The 23,954-nt window shown below is 45.4% G+C and overlaps 1 protein-coding gene and 1 long non-coding RNA gene across 2 annotated transcripts in view; one reads left to right on the top strand and one right to left on the bottom strand.

The window, feature by feature from the left end:
* Positions 1-23,954, bottom strand: part of Wwox (WW domain containing oxidoreductase) — a 943,002-nt gene that overhangs the window by 331,755 nt on the left and 587,293 nt on the right. The window lies entirely within an intron of this gene.
* On the top strand, positions 983-23,642 carry LOC143273322 (uncharacterized). The gene is made up of 2 exons (XR_013051319.1): positions 983-1,139; positions 20,355-23,642. It is a non-coding gene; the product is annotated as an uncharacterized LOC143273322 (long non-coding RNA).

The following is a 23,954-nucleotide window of genomic DNA, read 5'->3' as shown; positions in this document are numbered from 1 at the left end:
CTGGGCAAAGCCCTGTGTCCCACCTTGCCAGTCTTCTTCCAAGTGAGAAGTGGGCACAATGAGGAGAGACCTCTGTATCCACACATCATGGTCTTCACTCTCAAGATTTCCATAGCCTGGGTCACCGTGATAGATCAGTCAGTAAATATCTGTCTTCTAACCACGAACACCTGAGTTTGAGCCCCATAGAACCTATGTCAAAATGCCAGCCGTGGTGGTCGACACTTGTGATTCCAGAGCTGGGGAGGCAGAGACTGGCAGGTCCTCAGGGTTTACTGACCAGTCAGCTTAGCCTGCTTGGTGAGTGCCAAGGCAGAGAGACTGATCTCAAAGAGCAAGGTGAATGCCATGTTAGGAATGATACCATAGGCTGTCCTCTGGCCTACACAGACACAGACACACACACACACACACCCCACCACCCATACACACACCCATACAGATTTACACACTAAAACAAATTCTATCTGTGCTATGAGTTGGTCAGAGACATGGTTTTCCCATCTGTAAGATCAGGATAATAACATCTATTTTTATAGACTAATGTTTATAGACATTCTGTGCAAGGTGATTATGAAAATTAAGTTAGATAAAAGTAAGTCCTCTAACAGCATGCTCATCTATAATAAATATTGATAGGTGGTGCCTATTATTGCTACAAATAAACCATGTTGAAATAATAAATATTAATTGACCTTTGGGAATTTACTTCGGTTTTGAATCAATCTTTCTCAATACATGATACACAATCCAGGCTTCTCCAAGCAATACATTCTGGGCCCTGCATTTTCTTCCCTGTGTTCAGTCTCCAATCTTGCATTGCCAGGGGTTGGGGGTGGGGGTGGGGAGTGGGGGCGGGGGGAGAATGTCTTGCCTCTAAGAAGTGTTCAGGCTTTGAGTGATGTCAAAGGCCTTTGAACAAGCTTTAGAAATGACATCCATATTTGTCCATTTTTTTGACTTAAATTGCTTTTGGTTCAAGCGCTGCTGTGAATTGCCTTGATGCAATATCATACAGGGTGGACACAAAACACAGAGGAAGGTGCCGGTCGCTGGCGGGGGCTGGGAAATGAAGGAGTCACTGCTGCGCTTGCCTCCCTAAGTGTTGGAAGAAATGAACATGAAGCTCACGTTGAAAGGTAATCTCTATGAACCGTGATAAGAGCAAGTGGCATTTTACACAGCTCAAGTCTGCCGCTTCAGACCCGCAGTTATAATAAAAGCCATTTACATATAGCCAACCACTTTTTAAGCTTCCTACATGCTATTTTTTCCCCTCATTTTTCTTCTTCTTCTCCTCCTCCTCCTCCCTTCCCAGTCAGCCAAGTGCAATGTGAACTTGTAGAACTTCCTGCTAATAGAACCTGGACTCTGATTTCTATTGAACGCAATACAGAATTGACTTCTCTGTGCTGATGCTCGGCCTCTGCTCTCTTCATTTCTGTCTTTCTTTCTTTCTTTTTTTCCCCTTCACCTTCTTTCTCACACCTCTTTGCACAGACTCTGAACTTGGGAAAAGGAATGGGAAAGTTCTTGGCAAAGTTCTGTGATGAGGAATTTGAATCTCGGGGGCTTTGGATATATAGAATAATTAAGCAGATCTGATTTGGGATCAGAGATCTGGAGCACCAACCCCAGCTCTGTTATATACCACCTGACTTGTGGTAAGCTACTCTGGGGTCTATGCGTGTCACTTTCTCCACCTTCAGGTGCTGAGAGGATCTCAAGCTGAAGGCAGCTGTAAGAGTAAGTCAGGGGCCACAGTTAACCAGTTCCAGGGCATCATGTGTGGTATGATGCTTGTTGTTAAGGTTTGAATGTGAAACATCCACAGGCTCCTGTGTTCAAACACTTGCTTCCCAGATGGGGAATGGTTTCAGAAGGCTGTGGAACTTTTAGGAGTCTGGGCCTGGCTTGTGTAAGTGAGCCTTTGAAGGGGATCCCCACTCAAGTTTCCTGCCTAAGCTGTTTGTTTCTTGGTAGGCCACTATTGGAGAGTCTCTGCCACACAGGCCTTCCACAGTGGTGGTTCCCACCACCACACCTCCCCACCATGATGGACTAAAACCATAGGTACAAATACACCTTTTCTTCCTTCCTTCCTTCCTTCCTTCCTTCCTTCCTTCCTTCCTTCCTTCCTTCCTTCCTTTCTTTCTTTCTTTCTTTCTTTCTTTCTTTTTCCTTTTGGTTTTTCCAAACAGGGTTTCTCTGTGTAGTCCTGGTTGTCTTGGAACTCGATTTGTAGACTAGGCTGGCCTTCAACTCAGAGATCCACCTGCCTCAGCCTTCCAAGTGCTAGGATTAAAGGTATGCACCACCACAGGGCTACCTTTCATTTCTTAAGTTACTTGCATCAGAGAGTCGGTCACAGCAACCAGAGAGGTAACTAATACAGATGCAAACAACATAATGTGACTCATTAAACACTATGACAGGCTGAGGTGTGGGGATAGTCCAACTCATTAGAACAGTGGTGGCACATGTTTTTAATCCCAGTACTCGGGAGGTAGAGGCAGGAGGATCTCTGTGAGGTTGAGGCCAGCCTGGTCTACAAAGTGAGTTCCAAGACAGCCAGTGCTGTTACACAGAGAAACCCTGTCTCAAGAAAACAAAACAAAACAAAAACAAAAACAAACAAACAAACAAACAAAAAAAAAACAGTGGATGATGCCATTTCCTTCGATTCCTAGTGCCAAGACTCTGTGGTGATATTTTATTTGTGCTCTAACAAATAAAGCTTTCCTGGAGATCAGAGTGAGGAGCTAGCCACATAGAGGCCAGGTAGTGGTGGCACACACCTTTAATCCCAGCACTAGAGAGGAGGAAACAAGAAGTGATATGGCTGGGCAGAAAAAGGAATATAAGGTGGGCGGAGATAGGAGCTCCATTTTGTACAGGAGTCATGGTAGGCTGAGTTGTCGGGTAAAAAGTAACTGTGGCTTGCTCCTTTGTCTCTCTGATCTTTCAGCATTTACTCTGTTATCTGACTCTGGGTTTTTATTATTAAGACCAATTAGAATTCATGCTACATGTCTCTGGACACATAAGCTTATGAAGAACTAAGAACTTGGTCCTGAGAAAACCATAGTCCAGGTCACAGAGAAAATATCCTATCTCTGGCTCTGACCATTGGTTTTGCAAATGGAACATAGGACTTTGACCTCACATGTGCCCCTCCCAGGCCACACCTAGGCAATTTACGGGCCCTTCTCTGGGACCCATGCCCTTATACTATAAATCCATGCAAAGGCAAAGTAAATGTAGGTATTAAAACAGTCACACTATCTGCTCTCGTGCAACACACTGCTATGGAGAAGAGTCTAAGCAGTATATATAGATTTCTTCCTTTTCATGAGCGCATACAAGGTCACTTTCTCCATGAATCAATAGCACAATCTGAATACACAATTTTCGTGTCACTGTGTATTTTGGAGTTGATATACATTGAAGGGAACAAGAATAACAAGGCTTTGAAGAAGTGTCAGCTCAGATAGTATAATAATTTTATGTTTTCTTATTGGTCTCAGCTATATCTGAGGATAAAGATGAGAGATCTACTTATATAAAATGTCAGAAATAAACAACATATGCAATGCATTAAGGTTTGAATTTTGCCTCTTCCTTTATCAAATGAAGTCCTAGAAGTTTCACTGGATGTCTGCTAAGCATTTTGGCAGTGTTTTCCTTTTTAAGTCCCCTTAATCCAACTAGCCTGGTTTACTTTATGAGCAGACTAGAGAAGGCAGAGTTCTGGGGCTGCTGTGTGCTTTCATGCAAGCTATCCTGCCTCTCTGTTCTTTCTAGGCCAAGCTGCCATGATGACCAGTCCAGCCAACAGTACTGGTCACAGGTTGTGGGCTATCTGTATGGAACAAACTGTGTGAATATTCTTAAGCACTACATTGTGAGAGTTCATGAAGCTCACCATAGTTCTGCTCTCTCTTGAACACTCAACTGGCCTATAAATATACTCAAGGCGCTCTTTATGAGTGTTTACTTGTAAAGTTATTTGTTGGTTTATTCATTCATTGTAAAGTAGGGTGTCCTATAGGTCAGGCTGGCCTCAAGTTCCCTATGCAGCTGAGGTTGACCTTGAACCTCTGATCCTCTTGTTTCTACCTCCCAAGTTCTAGGATTATCGGTGTGTGCTAGCATGCACCATTTAGGCAATGCTGAGGATCAGCTTGAACTCAGGCCTTCAAGCATGTTAGGAAAGCACTCTCCCAACTGTGCTATGTCCCGGCCCTTATAGTATTAGATATGGCTGTTACATGTATGTAGAGGGTAAAGGCTCTGTTCACTACCAGGTGATTTTACACATGTGTTCAACTGTCAGTGAATGAATATAAGTTGCAAACTAAATGGCAAGTTAAAAAAAAATCAAAAAACAGTTGCTTGGTGTACAATAAAAACCTTCAACCTACCCCCAGAGAAACCATCCTTTAGAAGACTGGAAATAAAGTCTGTACAGAACTTAACCTAGTGTCTGGTTCATGCTTGGTCCTCAAAACACATGAGGTGCTGTTATGATTAATTCAATTTGAGGGACACATGTCTAGTTACAATAAGCAGCCATGGTCAGAGATGCATGTTCCTAGTAATAATTTCGGTTCTGGACAAAGCAGCCTGACAATCTGCAAGATTATTATGTGCATAATCCTCAGGTTAGTGATCCTCCTGATCCTCCTCCCCGAGTATCTCCATCTGTATCCCTCTGCAAAAGGCCAACTGACTAAAGTCTGTTAGAGTCAGTGGAATATCCACACACAAAAAAGAGAGTTCCTGAAAGCCAGCCTCCAGCTTTGGAATCTGGGGTAGAGGGGATTTTACATTTGACTCTGCAGTCTCGTCCTTGCTACCCGTCTCCTTGTCTTGTTTACTGATCTCTGGAGGACACATTTCTCTCATTTACTATGTTTCCTTGGACAGCAACCTATGCACCTCTCAATAAATTTTGGTTTACCCAGGAGCTGACGGGCACAGAAACCTAGATTCAATTTGTGCCGATTTATGAGACATAGGCACGACAATTCTGGAAAGTTTCCTGTGGCTCACTTTATAAATTAACCCCTTATTTAAATATTCTGCAGACTTAGCACAGGCCAGTGTTGGATGGGGACTCCGTCCCAGATCAGCTTTGCTGGCCTCCTGGCATTTGTTACAGAAGTGCACGGACCCTTCGGCACAAACAATGCAGATGTACCAGATTTATGACAAGCTGGGAAGGCTCACATGCTGTTGTTATTCAGGCCACAACAGCAGTCATCTGAGTGGACGTCACGCCTCTGAGTCCCAAGCCTCTGAAAGCTGGATTTGGGGAGGCTGTGTGAGCACTGTTTTGAATCGACTGATGGCTTCAGTCATTCACTCTACTGGAATATTGTGAGACACTTTGGTCTTGCCTGCACTCATTTGTAGAGGTCATTGGTTCTGTACAGGTGGCCATGGGCACCTGGGCACCCAAGTAGGTTCCTAGTGGCTACTCAAAACCAAGGATCAACTCAGCTTGTCTTCTGAGCACACCACACGCTAGTAGGTATGAAGCAGATTAAAGTCTTGCTGTGGCATTGACATTAACACAGGCACCTGTGTAGAATGCAAACTTCCCCAGAAGCTTTTAATATGAGTCTTGGGGGCTGAGGAGGACCGAGTGAAGGGATGCTGAAAGTGTCAGGTAAGATACAGCTTTTAGATAAGGCAAGGAGGCCCAGAGAAAGGAAGTGACCTCTGGAGTCAAGGCTCTGGCACATACCGAGCCAAGGTCCCCAGCTTTCAGGACCTGGGTGACTCATGCCCTCTGACCAGCCAGCTAGCCTGTGGCTCCTGCAAAGCCTAGGGTGGGGTGGGATGGGTGAAGCTCCTCCTCTCAAATTTCTCCTCCTTCTTTCACAAATTCATATCCCCTATCCTTCCTGCCCTTCTCCTCCACCCAGGACTGTGGTTCCAATGGCATCATTAGAGTCCTTGCAAAGAACAGTTTCCAGGTCTATTTAAACATGTTTGCAATGTTGTGGGGATCTGTTTGATAAATAATCGAGGAAGAGATTTTTGAACTGTTGGCTGCAGGGGGTAAAGATGGAGCTGGAAGAGGAGGAAAAGGGATGCTTCCAGAGCGACAGGGACAGTCATTTACAGTGGCAAGGAGGTAAGGGACTCTGTGACTCCCAGGGGGCCTGAGTGGCTCAGATGTTCCCTCCAATCCTAGCTGATGCTGTCCTGCTTGGCCAAATCGACCTGAACAGCCCAGAAGGCTATGCGGCCGTACCTGTCAGCCCCAATCCGCGCTGCAGAAATTTGGTTAGGAAAATAGATGTACCAAGATTCAATTTTTCGATTGTCTGAAGGCTTAATTTAGTGACCTTGGAAAATGTCTCTTGGAGGTGAAGGAAGAAGCTGGGAATGTTACGAGGAGGGTATGTGGGAAGGACAGGGCTTCTCTGGTAATGGATAATTTATTTACACTTAATTTTCAGGCCTTTGGGGAAAGCCATGAAAATAGTCATACAGCAACTATCATTTTCTTTCTAAATCAGAATGAGGGCTATATGAGAAAGAGAGGCAAGAAAGAGGGACAGAGAGAGAAGAAGAGGAAGAAAGAGTGAGCCTGAAAGAGAAAAGGGAGAAAGAGAACAAGAAAACCACACATTACTACTAAGCTAAGAGCAGAGAGGTTTTTTTTAAAAAATACATTATATTTTTATTTTTTATTGATGCATATGTGTGTGCATGCTACATGGGTGCAAGAATCTGTGGAGGCCAGGGAAGGACACTGGATCTCCTGGAGCTGGAGTTACAGGCAGTTGTGAGGTGCCCAACATGGGTGCTAAGTCCTGAACTTGAATCCTCTGGAAGCACTCTTAACACTGAGCCACCTCTCCAGCCCAAGACCAAAGGCTTTAAGGGAACACATGGACAAAATATGTATACATGCAGAAGAGAACTAGAATGCCATAAGCCCTTGTCATAACACCCACATGAAAGTTCTAGGACGGCATTCGCTCCTTTCCTTCTGTCGCAGCTGCTGTCACTGGCATATTTCACAGTGAGCCTCATCCTACGTGTGTCACCCCTGCTGACTGGGTGTGTCGGAGATGTCTACGGGAGGCTGTGCTGCTGTGCTATGGGCAGTTTCACTCCTTGGCATGACCACCAGATGGAAGGCGCTCATGGGCAGGGGATGCTTCTGGATTAGGAGTTTCCATTCCCCCTCCAGCCCTCCCCGACTATAGGATCCCGAGGTCCTGCCCACACTCTCACTCTCCCCTCAGCTGGGAAGGATAATGACACATGGACCTCCTGGGGATGGATTGAGGATGGTTCTAGAGCCCCCAGAGAACCTGGCAAGAGGATGATGGTTAATTTTATGTGTCCACTTGAGTAAGCCCCCGGTGGTGCCTATGATCTCTTGGTGTGGCCAGTGAAACTATCTAAAGACGAGCCTCACATGTGAATCGCCAGTCTAGATTCCCAGGAGAGAGTGTCTTGTGGAAGGAAGGCTTGAACAGAACAAAAGGCTGAGTAAGAAAGAATGAGGAGGTGGAGCGATGGCTCGGCTGTTAAAAGCTTTTGCTATGCGTGAGATCCTGAGTTCAGATCTCAGTTACCGACATAAAAAGCTAGGGGTGTCCCTGTGCTCTATAACCCTAGTACTGGGGAAAGGGAGGCAGTACAGACACAGGAGGATTGCTGGGACCTGCTGCCTGCCAGCCTGAAAAATAATGAACTCCGAGTACAGTAAGAGACCTTGTTCCAAGGGTATAAGGCGGAGATTAATAGAGGACTCCTGACATCCTCTATACCCACCCCTATGTTTCGCATGTTCACCTCACCTGTGCCACATGCACCCTCATCTATATGCATACACTCATAACATACACCACACACACATGCACACACTAAAAGAAAGACTGTGTATCTTTCTCTTTGTCAGCCCTTCTCTACGACTGCCTTTTTAGCTGGGACATTGGTCTTCTGACTTGAGACATACTCCACCGCTGGCTCTGCTGTATCTGTAGCTTCTGACTACAGGTATTGGGACTTCTCAATCTCCATGGCAGCTGACTCCCCCCGTCCGTATCCATGGCATCAATGATAGTATTGATATCTATGCCTATCTTCCCTCTTAGTTCTGTAACTCAGAAGTTCTGACTAGTACAGACGGTTAATTTTTATGTTGGGTGTCTGTGTGCCAGATGATCCCAGTAAGAATATGCCAGGTCTCTAGACTTGTATACTATTGGCATTCCACCACAGAACAAGGGGGTTGGGGAGGGGTATCGATGAGCACTTACTTACCTGAGGTCCAGTTACTCCTCTCAGACATTTTTATGCAATCTAGTCTTAACTGCTTATGGATGGCGACTCTGAGAGGTACTAGAGTACATAGGCTGGAGAAGGTTAAAGGAAGGGGTTCCATCTATGCAACTATGGGGATGCCATCATCCATGCTAGATGGAGACTTTCTAGTGTGACTGCTCTAGGATCACCTACACTTCCGTCTATAACTCACTCACGCTCTATAAGGAAGCCCAATAAACATATTGGTCAATTTTGCTGGCATCCTACTTGGTTTGTCCTTGGAACCTCAAGGAGAGGGAGGGGGCATTCTTCACAACTTCCCACAATAGGGCAGAACAGCAGAGGAAGAGTGCAGAGCCATAGCTCTATCCCTCCAAAAAGCTCCTTCATCTCTATGGTTTTTGATTTCTCCATTTGGACAATGAGAAGGGCCACAGGCACATTTTAAGATTAACCCAAGGGTGCCTTACACAGTGTAGGAAATGTAGCTCAAAGGACAATGGCTTTAGTGAATCACAAGCCTCTGAATCCAACTGAGCCTCAACCTGCTCACTTGCAAACTGAAATAATACTGCCCACTCTGTAGGTTTGGAAGGTTAGTAAGGATGGTGGCAACAGCAGTGAATAAAAGTTCTCCAAACATACTTGGTATATAACATAGGCCATATTGATAGAGGGTACAGGAAGGGGCCTGGTGCACAATGACATGCTAATTATGCATGTTTATTACTAGTACACACGTGCTAGTGTCTGGCTCACAGTAGGACCTTTACAAATAGGATTTACTATAATAAATGGAACTGCTATGTGCTATGTCCCCTAGATTCCAAGAAGCAGTAATAACAGGGGTAATGTCAGATCTTTACCCACGGCCTTCCTTAGCTGTCCCCCTAGCCCAGCTTCCTCCGCATGTCGACAGAGTCACTTCCAGTTTGGCATCCCCCATTTTCGGTCCCCCGTCACGTCCACCCAAGGCCCCTGTCTCTGGAGGCTGATCTGTAGTGTCATCCTCTTTGCCACCATGTGACAGGCAACAGGAGCCAGGCCTTGGGAGTTCCCGGGCCCCATGGGGTGTTCGGCTCAGATTAGCTGGCATCTTTCTTTGCGTCTGTCACTTGCTGCCTCATCTGTCGTTGGCAGGGGTGTCATTAAGGCCTCATGGCCTGAGGAGTTAATAGAGACACCAGGGCTCTCAGTCACCAGTGCCTGCAGCAATTTGCACCTATTGATACCTGGCAGCTAATTCCCCTTCATGACTTGACACTTTCACTGTGGCTCTGCTCCCCACTTGTCAGCTGGCTAGCACACCCCCTCAGACTCACAGATACACCCACCCCCCCAAGCCTACTCCTAACAAGGTGGCGGGGTGGGCCTGCCCCTGACCCGCAGTAGCACCACTACCTGCTACATGAATGTGAATTCTCTTTGCTTCTCTCCCACCTCACCTTGCAAGATGCCTCCAATCCTGGGGTCTCCCTGTCCTTAAATTGGCCAGAGGTATGTTAGGAAGGAAGTGAAGATCAGGAGAGACCTAGAGATTATATCCCTGGCCCTAAAGCCACACTGACCCTGCCTACCACTTCCACAGTGAGATTCAGGGGTACTTCCTCTTCTTATCCCCATCATACCTCCGATGCCATTTCTAAAGAGCTCTGAGGCCAGAGGCCAATGACAGGAAGGAAGGAAGAGCGGGAGTAAGGTCACCCTTGGATATAGACAGTTAGAAACCATGCTGGATTCCATGAGATCTGGTCTCAAAAACCAAAAAAAAAAACAAAAAAAACAAAAACAAAAAAAAAAACCTAGAAAATAAAATAAAATATTGGAATCAAAGGGGAGAAAGCTAGAATGAAGTGCTGGGAGCATGGGTCAGCGTGTAAAGCACCTGTTGAGGAAGTACGAGGCTGTGAGTTTGGATCCCCAGCATCCACAGGACAGCTGAATGTGGCTGTGCACTCCTGTTATTCCGGTGCCAGTGGGGCAGACAGGTGGACCCCAGGGGCTCACTAGCCAGTCTAGCTGAAGGGGTGAGATCCAGGGTCAGTGAGAGATCCCATCTCAAAAGCTAAGGTGAGGAGTAATAGAGGAAGACATTTAATGACAATGTTGATCTCTGTCTCTCTGTTTCTCTGTGTCTCTGTCTCTGTGTCTCTGTCTCTCTGTGTGTCTCTGTGTCTCTGTCTCTCTGTCACACACACACACACACACACACACACAAAGCTACACTGCAGATGTCTTAATGTTTGAGACAATGCTTCTTTTTCCTAAGGATTCACACCAGCCTGGGCTCAGCTAACTAAGTGTGCATTTGCATAGATGTGTGTACATTTATCTAAGTTCCCTAATATGAGGGCCACAGCTGTGTTATCAAACATTGTCTACTAAACCTCAGCTGAGGCTGTCATTAAACATTTCTTGGAGTGGATCATATTTCACTTGTTCTGTGTCATTCTTCTCTGTGATCCTTCTCTGTCCACAGCATCCTGTGATGGTGACTATGCAGCCCTTACATTTTCTACTGTAGGAACCATTTGCCTATTTCAACATGGGATAGTGGGATGTGGTAGGATTCCATATTATTTCACACCAGAGGCTGCTGATACAATGATGGGGTGAGCAAGCCCCTCCCCTACACCCTGCTGCCCCCTACCCCCACCTCAGTGCCTGGCAGCCCCAGCTGTGGAATGCAAACATCTGCAGGCATCATAAAGGCATTCTATACACTACCAGCCAAGTCCTGACCCTGTGACCATTTCCACCATTAGATTTGAATGACCTCAGCAGCCAGGCTGAAAGGCCTGAGTATTAATTCACGGAACCACAAGCTCAATTTAAGATTTAATTTGAGATAACGAAGAGCTACTGAAAGTGTATTCAAACTTCTAAGCATGCCTTAGAAGGCCTCTCCCTGTTTTTCACGTTGAATATGAATTGAGGATTTGCTTTAACAGATTTATTTACAAATTCACAAACAACTAGGCTTCCTCCTTTTTTTTTTTCTGAGTTCTTTGTGTTGTGGCTGTTGTTTAATGGCAGCCTTGGAAGAGGTTCAGTTAGAATCCTTTCTCCTTTCTCCTTTACAAATGGCCACTCTTTAAGGATTACCTTTGAATTCCATTCCGTTCTTGAAGAGAAAGCAGGCTTCCCGAGGAATCTCCCCCAACCTCCCCCTGGAGTCCACTCTAAACAGGAGGAAGTGTCTGTGGGTTCAGTGGTGACAGCGTTTCTTGAAATTGGCCTGTGGTGTAGGTCTCAAAACAAAACAAAATAAAACAAAAAGGTGTGTGAAGAGTCCAAGCCTTGTGCCAGCCACTTGGTACCTCTTGGTTCTGGTGAAGGTCTAAATTCTGACGATCTTAGTCCAAACATATTTAAAATTCTGGTTGGAGATGGGAATTTTACTTAGTTTCATCAGAATTTTTCATGCCTGACAGTTTGTTCTAATATGGAAAATTCTAGCTAGAGTGAGGAATGGTTTGCTTCAGGCTGAAAAGCCAGAATCCAGGATGCTGGATGCATCTGGCACTATGCTGGGCTGGGCTTATTTTGCAGTTTTTCAACGGTTTGGTCCAGTTTTAGAATCAGAGGCTTGCAGGGTCAGCAAGACTGCTCAGTTGGTAACAGCAAGCATAAGAACCCAAGTTCAAATACCTGTCACCCATATGAAAAGTAAGGTAAGGCTAAGCGTGTAACCCCAGCACTGCATGAGGATCTCTGGGTCTTGCTGGTTGTTAATCCAGCTTCGGGTTTGAGGAGAGTTCCTGTTTCATGAGAATGAGGTGGGCTGTGACAGGACAAGACACCTAGTATTGTCATCTGCCCTCTGCATGCATGCACCTGCACACATATGTGCCCATACACCATGCACACTCAGACATGTGCTTCAGGAGCTCGATCAACAAGGGATGCAGAACAGCTCCTACCAAACTTAATCCACAGAAGGGAAGTCTGTGTCCTGGAGGAGGTGATGGTGTGGAAGAGCTGGGCAGAGCAGAGCTGAAGCAAGGAGAGGGGTGTGTTCATGCCAGACTCTGACGTGTAGCTTAGGCCTCCTTACCAGGAAGACTTTACAGACTCTTCCAGAGAGTCTCGGACTTCAGAGAGATAATATTCTCAAGGTCGTGTCTCTTCTGGGCCAGTCAACCCAATGACTAATCAAGGCAGAGGCCCAAAAGTGTGGCCATATTAACCCAATAGAGATCAACTCTGGTGGGCCCTTAGAGCTCAAGAGCTTCCCAATGGTTAAGCCGAGACTTGCAGGCCTACATCTCAGCTCAGCTTGGCCTCTGTCCACTCCATCTCTACCACCTTCCCTTTTCCAGGTAGTAACTCATCCTAAGTGATGCTATACATTGCAAAGTCTATAGAGTAGACTTCTCCAACTGCCCAGTGAGGTTTCTCAATCACAGAGATGATTGTGAAGGATTGGCCTCATCAGAAAATCTCTCACTGGGGCAACTTGTCTGTCTTTCTAAAACCCTTGCTATCCAAGATAGAAGAGACATGAGTGGTGTGCTCCAGGGGCAGTAGAAACAAGTGGTGAGTCAGGAGATCTTGAGAGATTTAGGTAGAAGCCAGGAGAAGCTTATCTGCACAGGGCCAGTTCGCCTACACACCAAAGGCACAGTCCCGACCCCCAGGAGTAAAGGATTTAACAGGGGCCAAACTTGAGCTACTTGTTGACATAATTAGTGCTGGCTCCAACCAAGAGATTCTGGAGCCAAGTTGGCAGGGGCTCCTGAGTTTTGATTGGCAAATTTGAAGCAAAGTTCAGCCAAGTTCTATATCTATTTTGTAGTGTGCCTTATGCATGTCTAGAGACGCCAACTCTTCCAATAGATTTCCAGCTTTATGGTTATTGGTAGCTGAAGATATTAGCTCTTTACGTAGACAAATGCTTCTGGCAGGCCAGCCTGCACTAGGAATGGGAGGGATGCCTGAAGGCTCCTCAGAAAATTAATATAATATGCTGCATTAATCAGAATTCTATCAAGTCTACACACTTGGCCTGGGCTTAAGAGGCAATACTTTGAAATTGCAGTTGGATAAGCTTCCTTATTCTTTGAGAATAGGAGTCAGAGTTTGCGAGGAAAAAAATAGAACAGAGCTGGCATTTAAGAACCAGAAAGAGGAAGAAGGCTTAAGCAACTTTAATTCCTTAGCTCCACCAGTCCACCAGAGGCTGCAAAGGGTTATGGAAGATTCGACCTCTACATCGGCACAAACTTACTTCAGATGGTGGGCTCAGAGGCAGTTGGATAGACCCCCAAGCCAACCTGGGGTTGCTGTGAGCCATGTCTCAGGCCTTGAGACTGACTCGTTTGTTTCTGTCTAATGACAAGTTACTTATAGGGGAATCTTGGTGATGTCTTGCCTTTGGGTACATGTAACCAGGTGATGGAGAACATTCAGAAAGCAAGGTGATGATACAGTTTGGCAACTGGCTGTGCATGGCTGTGCGTTTAAGATGGGTCTTGCAGGAGTGGCTAAGTGGATAAGGCAGTTTCGGCACAAGCCTGAGGTCTGGGGGTTCATAACCCAAGAACCTATGTAACAGCTGGACAGATGCGGTGGCCACCTGCTATCCCTGCGCTTCAGACACAGTCGGGAGTTTTAGGACAAGCTTGCTGTCTGGAGCTCCATTTTCAATGACAACCTCTGCCTCAATAAAGAAAATGGAGGTCAACTGAGGATGGTACTCCAGGCCTCCACACACAAGCGCACACATTTGTACCCAGACGTGAAATGTGCCCATATGTCCATATTTGAACATGCACATACTCATACCAGACACACACATACGCATTAAATTAATTAATGGATGAATACAGGTTGTCTTCTCTAAAACACAAAAGACTCTAAGCCACCACGTGAGAGCCACCTCGGTTCCTTTATGGAGAGGCTGCATTGGTAGGCAGCAGGACATATGACAACATGACACAATGGTGCCCTGTACATCAGCATTCGGTCATGCTTTATGATGTGACCCAGCTACATCTGTGTTCATTATTATAACTCAGTGCCTACGAGACGGATATTTTTAAAGACAAAGGGCCAGGCTTTTGTGGAAATGCCCCCATCCTCCCTGTATGAAAAAAAAAAAAAAGTGGCTCCTTCTTGTCTGGTACACTTCAGTAATTGGCAGGATTTTGAGTAAGCTCTTTTAAAAGCCCTCCGTTTCTATTTTCACATTAAACACACTTGCAATATCTATTAAAAGCACAAACACTGAGGAACACACCAAGACTACCAATGAGCCTACATCTGGAGGCTCCGATACATCAGGAAGAATGAAGGGAGGGCTCGTGTACCTTCATGTCTGGGTGTGTATGGGGGGCAGGCAGAGTCAGTGCTGTGAGAGAACAGGGTATACCTCTGGCCTCCTCCACCTCACCTGTGTCCCAAATTTTTGTATGAACTAACTCTGTATCTGAGGGTTCAACAGAAGAGGTCAAGTTCAGGATTTGATGACAACAAACACGGGTCTGGCCTTCATATGGAGGGGTCTTTTTGCCGAAGCACATATGGAAAGCAGAATGGATGCACGGATATTCCTATTCCTCCATGTTTTCTAGAACTCCTTCGGTTTATGGTCCTTGGATGATTGACTGGCATTCCACAGAGGACACACAAGGTCACACAGGGAACTTGGGAACATCTGGGAGAGAGCAGGGCCAGCGAGTGGGTTGGAGAGAGCCTCTAGGCCCTGAGGAGATCATACAAGCCATTTTCAAGGTTACATTTGGGCAGGCAGCCAGATGTGTGAGCTTGGACTTGCAAGTGGCCAGACAAGGGTCACTGGGACCCTGGCAGAGGGGCTGCCAGCAGCTACCCTGAGCTCAGACACAGGCACTGAGCTTCTAAAGCTCTTCTGCCTTTCCCAAGTTGTCTTTAAAAGGCCAGGAAGAAGAGGGAGGATTGAAACTCAGGAGAAAAAGGAACTACAATTCTGCTGAAATCTACTTCTAGAAACTCCCCCTGTTCCCACAGATATGTGCCTTGGATGGCAGATTGTGTACTGGGCAGGGAAGACAGTTCCTGATCTGAGATTTCCAGTGGTATCTGTCAGTCAGCGTCCAGGCAAGATGCAGTGGGGCGTAGTCAAATACAAGAAGTGCCTGATAAAGGTGCTGCTTGCAGAGGCTGATTGTAGGGTTTTAGGAATGTGGGAAAGTTCCCTGCAGTATCATGAGCTTCTAAGAGCAGGCACAGCTGTGGGGAGAGAATCTTCTAAAGAGGGAGGCGGTCAACCCCACCTGGAGGGAAGGAGCCTGGAGATTGAAGAAGCTGACCCCGCTTTACTATCAAGCCCTGGTGGTTCTCACTCTTGCTTACCCAACCTGAGGAAGAGGGTAAGAGGCCAGTTTTCCAGGCCGGGCAATGGGGGAGACCTGGGGAGAGAGGTGCCACTGTGTGGACTGCACACCAGTGAGGACTGGGGGCTTTTGCTAGGATGAGGTTAGGCATGTTTTCTAAATGGTACCTGTTAGCAAACAGCACTGGTGTGTGTGTGTGTGTGTGTGTGTGTGTGTGTGTGTGTGTGTGTGTGTGTGTGTGTGCGCACGCACCTGTGTGTGCACGCGTGCACACATGTGTGCATCCTCTGGGTATCTGTTAGCAAAGAGTGCTGGTGTCAGTCCTCACCTTCTACCTCATTAGAGACAGTCTCTTTATTTACTCCCTGCTGTATACTGCAGGCTAGCTGTCCTGTGAGCTTCCAAAGGCTCTCCTGTCTGCCTCCTATGTCCCTGTGGGAGAGCTGGCATTGTGGGTGCTCCTCATACGGATTCAGCTTTTACATAGGTTCTGGGGCCCTCAGGCTTGTGCAGCAGGCAGGCATTTTTACTCAGTGAATACCTCTGGAACACCCGAGTGAGCCTCTTTATCCAAATCCATGTGACCCCCTTTCTGATGCAGATGTGAAGAAAGTCAACACTTAGAAGGGTTTATTTAATTTTTTAAAAGAGGGACTATTTTTGTAGTTTTAAAAATAGGCCATAGGGGATCTAAAGATTAAACACACACACACACACACACACACACACACACACACACACACACTAGTTTATTTAAATTAGGATGGAAGATGCGTTTCTTTTCTTTTTCTTCTTTTCAAGATTTTAGGAAAAGAGAAAACAGTTCACATAGGGGATAAAAAGGAGAAGGAAAGACAAAAGAAAATAACATTCTGGACAGATGCACACTGAAAGCATTTCAGTGGAAGCATATTTTGCCAAAATTCTCCAGGAGAAGGAACTAGAAAGGCTTCCTGGTCCTGAGCCCAGTGGTCAGCAAAGGAGGGGTCCAGCAGAGCTCTGTGGCAGCCAGCGATGACACTGTCAGGTTGACAGTGATGACACCATGGACAGTCTCATGTGTGTCCCCCCCGCCCCCCGTGTTGTTATTAAATGCAGATATTGAAACACACCAGGAAAAGGCCAACTCGGGACAGAAATGGCAGGCATTTTAAACCAAGGGAGACACAGACTCATCTGCAGACATGGGGAGGGGCTGCCAGCCTCAGGAAGGTTCGAATCCCCCACATTTTCTAATGTAGATTAATGGCTTGCTCAGGCGTGCGGCTAAAAACTTGCTAAATGTGCTGACCGCTTGAAATTAGCAAAGGTGGCTGCTAAGGAAAAAAAAAAAAAAAGAACAAAATAAAATGAGCTGAATCTGGATGTGCCTCTCTCATCCTCGCCTGACATATGACAAACAAAATTAGCTGTGACAAAGAGGCAGCAACAAGTCCTGGGTGGTAGGAAACAAATGTCTAGTGAATGTGAGTGGTCTCGACGGTGGCCTTTGCTTGCTGTGGGTAAGAGCTTGGGGCTGGTACTGCAGCTCGGTGGTAGAAGCTCATGGCTTACAGTCACGATGCCCTAGGTTTAATCTCCAGTAATGCCAAACCAAACTGAAACGAAAGTCATAGGCTTGAGGTTACAGTGATCATGATTTATGGCTTGGGGAGATGGATCATGGGTAAGAATGCTTGCTCTGGAAGCATAAGGACCAGAGTTTGTATTCCTAGAACCCATATAAAAAGCCATCATGTGCTTGTAAGGCCTAGTGCTGGGGGGAATGGGCAAAGACAGGAGACGGCTGGGGTGTGCTGGCTACTCACCTAACTCCAGGTTAACTGAGAGATCCTGTCTCCGGAGAGTAAGACTGCGAGTCATGTAGGAGAATCCATGAAGCCTTCCTTTGGCCTCTGCATTTGCATTTCATGAGCATGCACGCACACACACACACTGTCCTAAAGTCATTTCTGTTGCTGTGATAAAATAACCTGACAAAAAGCAACTTCAGGAAAACAGTTTGTTTCAATTCACAATTCTATAGTCAGGAAAGTGTGGGGAAGTCAAGGTTACAGCAAGTTAAACAGCTAATCACAGCACATCCACAGTCAAGAGCAGATAGAAACGAATGCATGCACGTTCATGCTCAGCTAGCTTTCTCTACACTTAGACCGACCGTCGAGGGGTGGGGGTGGGGGTCCATACTAGGGAATGATGCTGGTCACTTTCAGACTGGGTCTTCCCATATCAATCAAGGCAAATCAAGACCATGTCTATGGGCCAAGCTGATCTAGACAATCCCTCCTTGAGACTCTCTTCCCCGATGCCTGTAGACTGTGTAAAATTGACAGTTAAATTAATCCATCACAGGGCCTTTATGGAAACATACATGCACACACATCCATTATACACACTGCTATAGACACTATACACTTTGCTATCCATGCATGTATATATTTTGAAGCCAAGACAGAGCAGAACTCTACTGGCATAATGATATCTCTTTCTACTCACGACAAAATGTGTGTGTCCCCAGAAATTAGAACACATTATCCCAGATGCTGCTGAAACTCAGCTGAAGGATTGCACTCTGTTCCGGTCACCACCTTATAAAAGCATTAGTAATCTAACACTTGAAAAGTATTAAGGATAGTGTGGCAGTTGGTTGGTTCTCTAGCTTAAAAGTCTCAAAGTTCTTCAAAGGGCTGTATACCTCTGGCTTAGCGGTGGGGAGGGGGAGGCAAGGAAAATTAGAAGAAAGAAAATTACAGGGGAAAGTATTTAGGCTCTGAAGTCTGTAGGGTGGAGGCAAAACTGCAAAATTCAGAAGCAGTATTAAAGGGAAATTTGCCTGCCACCTAAGCACTAAGGAGTCTGAGGACTGCTTGGTTCAAGGGTAGCTAGGCTACATAGAGTTCAAGGCCAGCCTCTGAGTCTTAGCCAGAGCCTGTCAGAATGTAAACAGTGTAATGTAACAAAAAATATAAACAAACAAACAAAAAAAAACAAGGTAAATTTAAGCTGCCAAGTATTTTTTTCCTTGAAAGCTATCAAGTAATTATGAAAAAAAAACTATATGCAAATTGAAAATAACAACTCACAGTGAAGTAGGTATTTTGCCCATAGCTAGCTGGAAATCAGGATTTAGCACAGAGTTATCCTAGGGTGGATTCCTTAATTATGTTTACCACTGAGATTCACAATATTTTTATATTTTATTTTCATTTTTCTACTTTTCAGACAAATCTAAAAGTGAGTCAGAAATCTTTTTTTAAAACTCCATCTGCTTAGGGGTTGGGGAGATAGCTTGGCTGGTGGCTGATGCATGAACAGGAGGACCTGCGTTTGGACCCCTGCATTTGCATGAAAAGCTGCACCTGGCTGGCAATGCATGCCTATAACCTATGGCCAAGGAGGTAGAGTCGGGAACACGGCTGGAGTTCCTCCATGTTTAACCTCATGTTCCCCAGGCTTCTCATGTCATCCTGCCTCCTGTGAACATTGACAGTCACCAAGTTAGACACCAATGGCTCTTTGTCTGTGGTATGGACTGTTGCCTAGTCTACACTGGGCCCCATGATGACTGGGAGCATTGGAGTTCAAAAGAATATGGGGCCCAGTCTTGTTCACAAAATCCTTGTCGTGGGACAGGGTAAGTAACAGCAAGAACAAACGGACAGCTTTGATGGTTACCCTCTACTGAGAAGTTACTATCAACTTAGTACCACCTTTTGGAAAAAATCCACTTAGTCCTCCAAATCAGCCTAACAGAGAAGTCTTATTCTGGCAAGTGAAAGAAGAAGTTTACCACTTGACCAATGATAATAGATTGAAAGTTTGTCACCCTAACCCTGATGTGATGGTATTTATACACGGGGTCCATGGGAGGTACTGAGGCTTTAAAGGAGCTCCTGAGGGTGACATGATCTCTCTCTCTCTCCAATATCACTATATGCTGCCCTTCTCAGACAAGGGGTGGACAACTCTGCTATGACCTCTCTAGGGTACTGTACTTCCCAAGGGCTCTCCCACCATGACAAGGGGCACCCTTGAAACAGCCAGAGCAGGTCTGTGGCGACGACCTACCTGACAGCACAGATGGAGAAGCACACAAGTCTTCGTGATAGGAAGTAGTGATGCTTGAAAGTCCCCAAAGTGATCTGAAGCTTTCCTAAATTATAAAAGAAAGGGAGGATGGGGGGCTAGAGAGATGCCTCAGTCGTTAAGAATACTTGCTGGTCTTCTAGAGAACCCATTTTTCCCCTAGCACCTACATTAGGAGGCTCACAACTGTCTGTAACTCCAGCTCGAGGGGATCTAATACGTCCTCTGGCCTCTGTGGGCACCTATACACAAACACACAAATAAAAATATAGAAAAAGAAAGAAATGATGGCAGAAGTAGCAAAGGATCTCTAGGACTGAACTGTAGAGCTCTAGTTACCAAATGTTCTGTGCAATTTCCAAAGGTGATTGGTTGAGGTGAATTTGTTCTGATTTAGAGGGAGGAGAGAGAGAATGGACATAGCAGATGCAGTGAATATATATGCAGTGATGGAGGTCTAGTGATTTGAATGGTCTAGGAGATAGAATTCTCCCAAATGACTTCTCCAGCTGTGAGAGCCTGTGATTCACACAGACGATGGGGATGTAATTAACAGTTATGGACTTCTTTGCATTATACACCTGTGTGTAAGTGCATGACCATGTCTATATATGTTGAGATTGAATGTCACAAGCCTCTACTCCTTTCTTCCAGGTTGTGACTGAAGTCCCTGCGGACTTAAATGAAGGGGATGCTCTCTCACACAGTCATCTTAAAGTCAGAGTTCGGGAGAAGTCAGACCTCACTGCTGACTGCTGATCACCCCTTCCCTTGTTAATAAAGCCCAAGAGAAGCCCTGTGATGCACCCTAAGGTCTTGCTGATTTGAGCAGACTGGCGTGTTAGTAAGTCCAGGGATCCTCTGTCCCCACCCAGCCCTGGGATGACAAATATGTGCCATCACCCCTGACTCTTCTGTATTTTTTTTATTATTTATTTAGTTATTTGGGGTTTTTTTCTTATGTTTTTGTTTTTTCAAAACAGGGTTTCTCTCTGTAGCCCTGGCTGTCTTGGAACTTGCTCTGTAGACCAGGCTGGCCTTGAACTCAGAGATCTGCTTGCCTCCGCCTTCGGAGTGCTGGGACTAAAGTAGTGTGCCACCACCGCCTGAACTATTTTTTCTTTTAAATGCGGGTGCTGGGGATGGAACTTGGGTCCTCGGGTTTGCCAGGCAAGTACTTTCCCCACTGAGCTGTACTCAGTCCGGACATTCAAATGTTAACATTTTCATGCGTGTCCATTTAAACATCCGCACGTGCTCTGTCTACTATATTAGACAACAGCTCCTGGTGAGGTAACAGTAGGCGCGTCTCTCTGAGCCTCAGCTGATGCTTGTTAAAGGTTGGCGCCCTTCAGCCTAAGGGAACGTTCCTTCACGCCAGCCAGAAAATGTCTTTAGGTGAAATTGAGTTGCTTTATCTCGTGGCACCTCGCTTTTTGCCACATCTGAAGCAGGTGTTAGCCCCTGCCATTAATTAAGAACAGTGTAGAAACAAAAACATTTCAAAGAAACTCGGGCACTGGATGTTAAAACTGTCATATTTTTACATGGCCTCATGATTCAACGATTAATGGACCTTAAAACAATCATAAAACATCAAGGCCTCTGCTCAAGCTTAGAACAAGGGTAGTTTTACTTCGGCTCCAATCTTCTCGTTGGAAATTCATTGTGTGTCACAGGGCTCTGTAAACACTTTTAAGGATTCTGACATTGTGGTATGAGATGCTGTTAATCTGTTCCCTCCCTGACCTTCATTGGCCAGTGGTGTGGTGTGACTGGGTGGAAAATTCATGAAAACAGCAAGGATGCACTCCGTGACATAGACTAGGGCACAATAAACCTAAATAATGACTATCATGTGCAGATTCTGATTCAATGAACTGACTCGACGCAGATTCATTGAGCAACTGGGCTGCACTAAGGCCTCAGTGGTAGAGGCTTGTGCGTTGTGTACTTTATATGCAGAAACCATAGACCGAACAGAGGAGGCCAACATGCGTGCCCCTCCCATTTCATAGAGGAGCATACTGAGGCCAGGACACATGGTTAATAAGGGGCAGAGGTAGAATTCAAACCCAAGTCCTCTCATTCCCTCTCAAACAGCCCTTTATTCTCATACAACTACTACATGCGAACCATTTGCTGATGGTCAGAAATAACACTATATTTTTTTTCTTTTCTTTTTGAAAGTTTTCTTTTTTTTTTTATGTGTCTGGGTGTTTGGCCCGCATGTATCTATGTGCAGCATATGCCTGCAGTGCCCACAGAGGCCCGAGAGGACTTTGGACCCCTCCACTCCCGTGCCAAACTGGTATTACAGATGGCTGTGAGCTGCCATGTGGGCACTGGGAACTGAACCCAAGTCCTCTGCATGAGAAGGACGTATCCAGAACCACCAAGACATCTCTCTAACCCCTACACGTATTGCATTTTTCCAAAGTGGCCATGGTGATTTCCCAATGCCACATTCTTTTCTAGAACCATCCTATTGCCTTGTGAAGAGGTGGAACATACTTCCTCTCCCTGTACACCTGAGTGGGATTTGGGGACTGCCTGGACAAACTGAACAGAGAAGAAGTGGGGAAACACATGACTTCTAAGGCTGAGTTATAAAAGGCAATGTAGAATCCACTTGGCTCTTTCTTGAGATGCCCACACTGGGGGCCCAGCTGCCATATTGGGAGGAAGCCCAAGCTACATGAAAGCAAGGTGGCCAATAGCCAACATCAACTCCTAGACTTAGGAGAGAATATCGGTTAGATGGCCCCTGTCTTGGGTTTTGTTTTTGTTTTTGTCTTCAAGCTCCTTCAGCTGATGCTTCTGGGGGTGAACAAGCTGTCTCCACCAAGGCCTGACGAAACATGTCATCTGAGAGCACTACAGCTTGGGGTGGTTTGTGATAGATAATAGTGACTAGAACACAGTCAAACTTTAATGAAACCCTAGAATAGGCGATTGGTTCAGTTCCCCCATCAACTATATCCAAAGGTCAAGTGATGGCTTCCCACCAAAGATATCTGTGAGGGAAAAAAAGATAAAGGTCTTGGCTATGGAGAAACACTGAGATTTGAAAAACTTATTATAAAAATGATGTTAAATGAGATGTTTGAAGGAGAAGAAAATAGAGTGGCTAGTAAACAACCCACCCGGCTTACATTTACTGCATTGACTGGTAAGATCTACACTGAATTAATTCAGTAATTTGACTCTGAAAGATTTCATGGCCTATGCTGGTATTGGGTGATACCCCAGTGTTCATAAGATGAGCAAATGTTCCTAGCATGCTAGGAAGGGGACCTGACAAGGCAGAACATCTTATTCTTACTGTATTTACAGCCTTTAGCCCTGCCCCTGGCAGCTTGGGCAAAGACTTGAAAACAACAACCAGATAGTACTATGGGGAAACTACTGAAGAAATGGGGAGGCTGCTAGAAGTGCTCTGACTTCTGTTTCACACATACATGTTACACAAAACGTACCCTTGCTGTTTTATTTTTCTTTTAAGATTAATTTTATTTTAGTTACATGGATGTGGAGGGTGGGTATATGTTAGTGCTGTGCTCATGAAAGCTTGAAGAGGGTGTTAGATTCCCCTGAAGCTGGAGTTACAGATGGTTAGAAGCTGTACAAGACATGGGTGCTGGGAACCAAACTCTGGTCCTCTGCAAGAGCAGTTCAGATCTCTTAACTGCTGAGCCATCTCTCCAGCCCCCCTTGCTTGTGTCTTAGCAGTGGATAACCTATATCCCCAGTGTGAACCACAGCTTTCTGTCCACCTTCAATACCGCCCACATCTGTATCCATTTGTCCTTGATGATCTCAGGATACTGGGAAGCATAGCAGGCCATTCTCAAGTATATATTTTTCCCTTTCCTGGATGACGTTCTTTTGTCTGTCTTCAGCATTAATTATTAAATCATCTAATTAAAAGATTAAACACTATTTGGTGGTGTTATTCTTCATTTCATTTACACGACTACATACACTATATAAATACTTCTATTTTTAGTTATGTTACAAATATCAGAAGACAGAGACATTTTGAACAAGCTTCCCAAATACAGATGGAATTATTTAAATCTTTGAACTGTTACTTTTCAAGAAATTTGGATTAATCAGGGTACATTTTAAACCCATAATGCCGTCACAGTAACATCCTTAGAATCACGACATGCCTAAGGTATAAACAGGAATTTTTCCCCCTCTCTTTTTATTGATAGCTATGAATTTTCTCTGCACACCTGTACCATCAAG

The sequence above is a fragment of the Peromyscus maniculatus genome, chromosome 5, assembly GCF_049852395.1.
Source record: "Peromyscus maniculatus bairdii isolate BWxNUB_F1_BW_parent chromosome 5, HU_Pman_BW_mat_3.1, whole genome shotgun sequence".
Lineage (NCBI taxonomy): Eukaryota > Metazoa > Chordata > Mammalia > Rodentia > Cricetidae > Peromyscus > Peromyscus maniculatus.
Note: the sequence above shows the minus strand (reverse complement) of the source record. Positions and strands in the feature narration are given on the sequence as shown.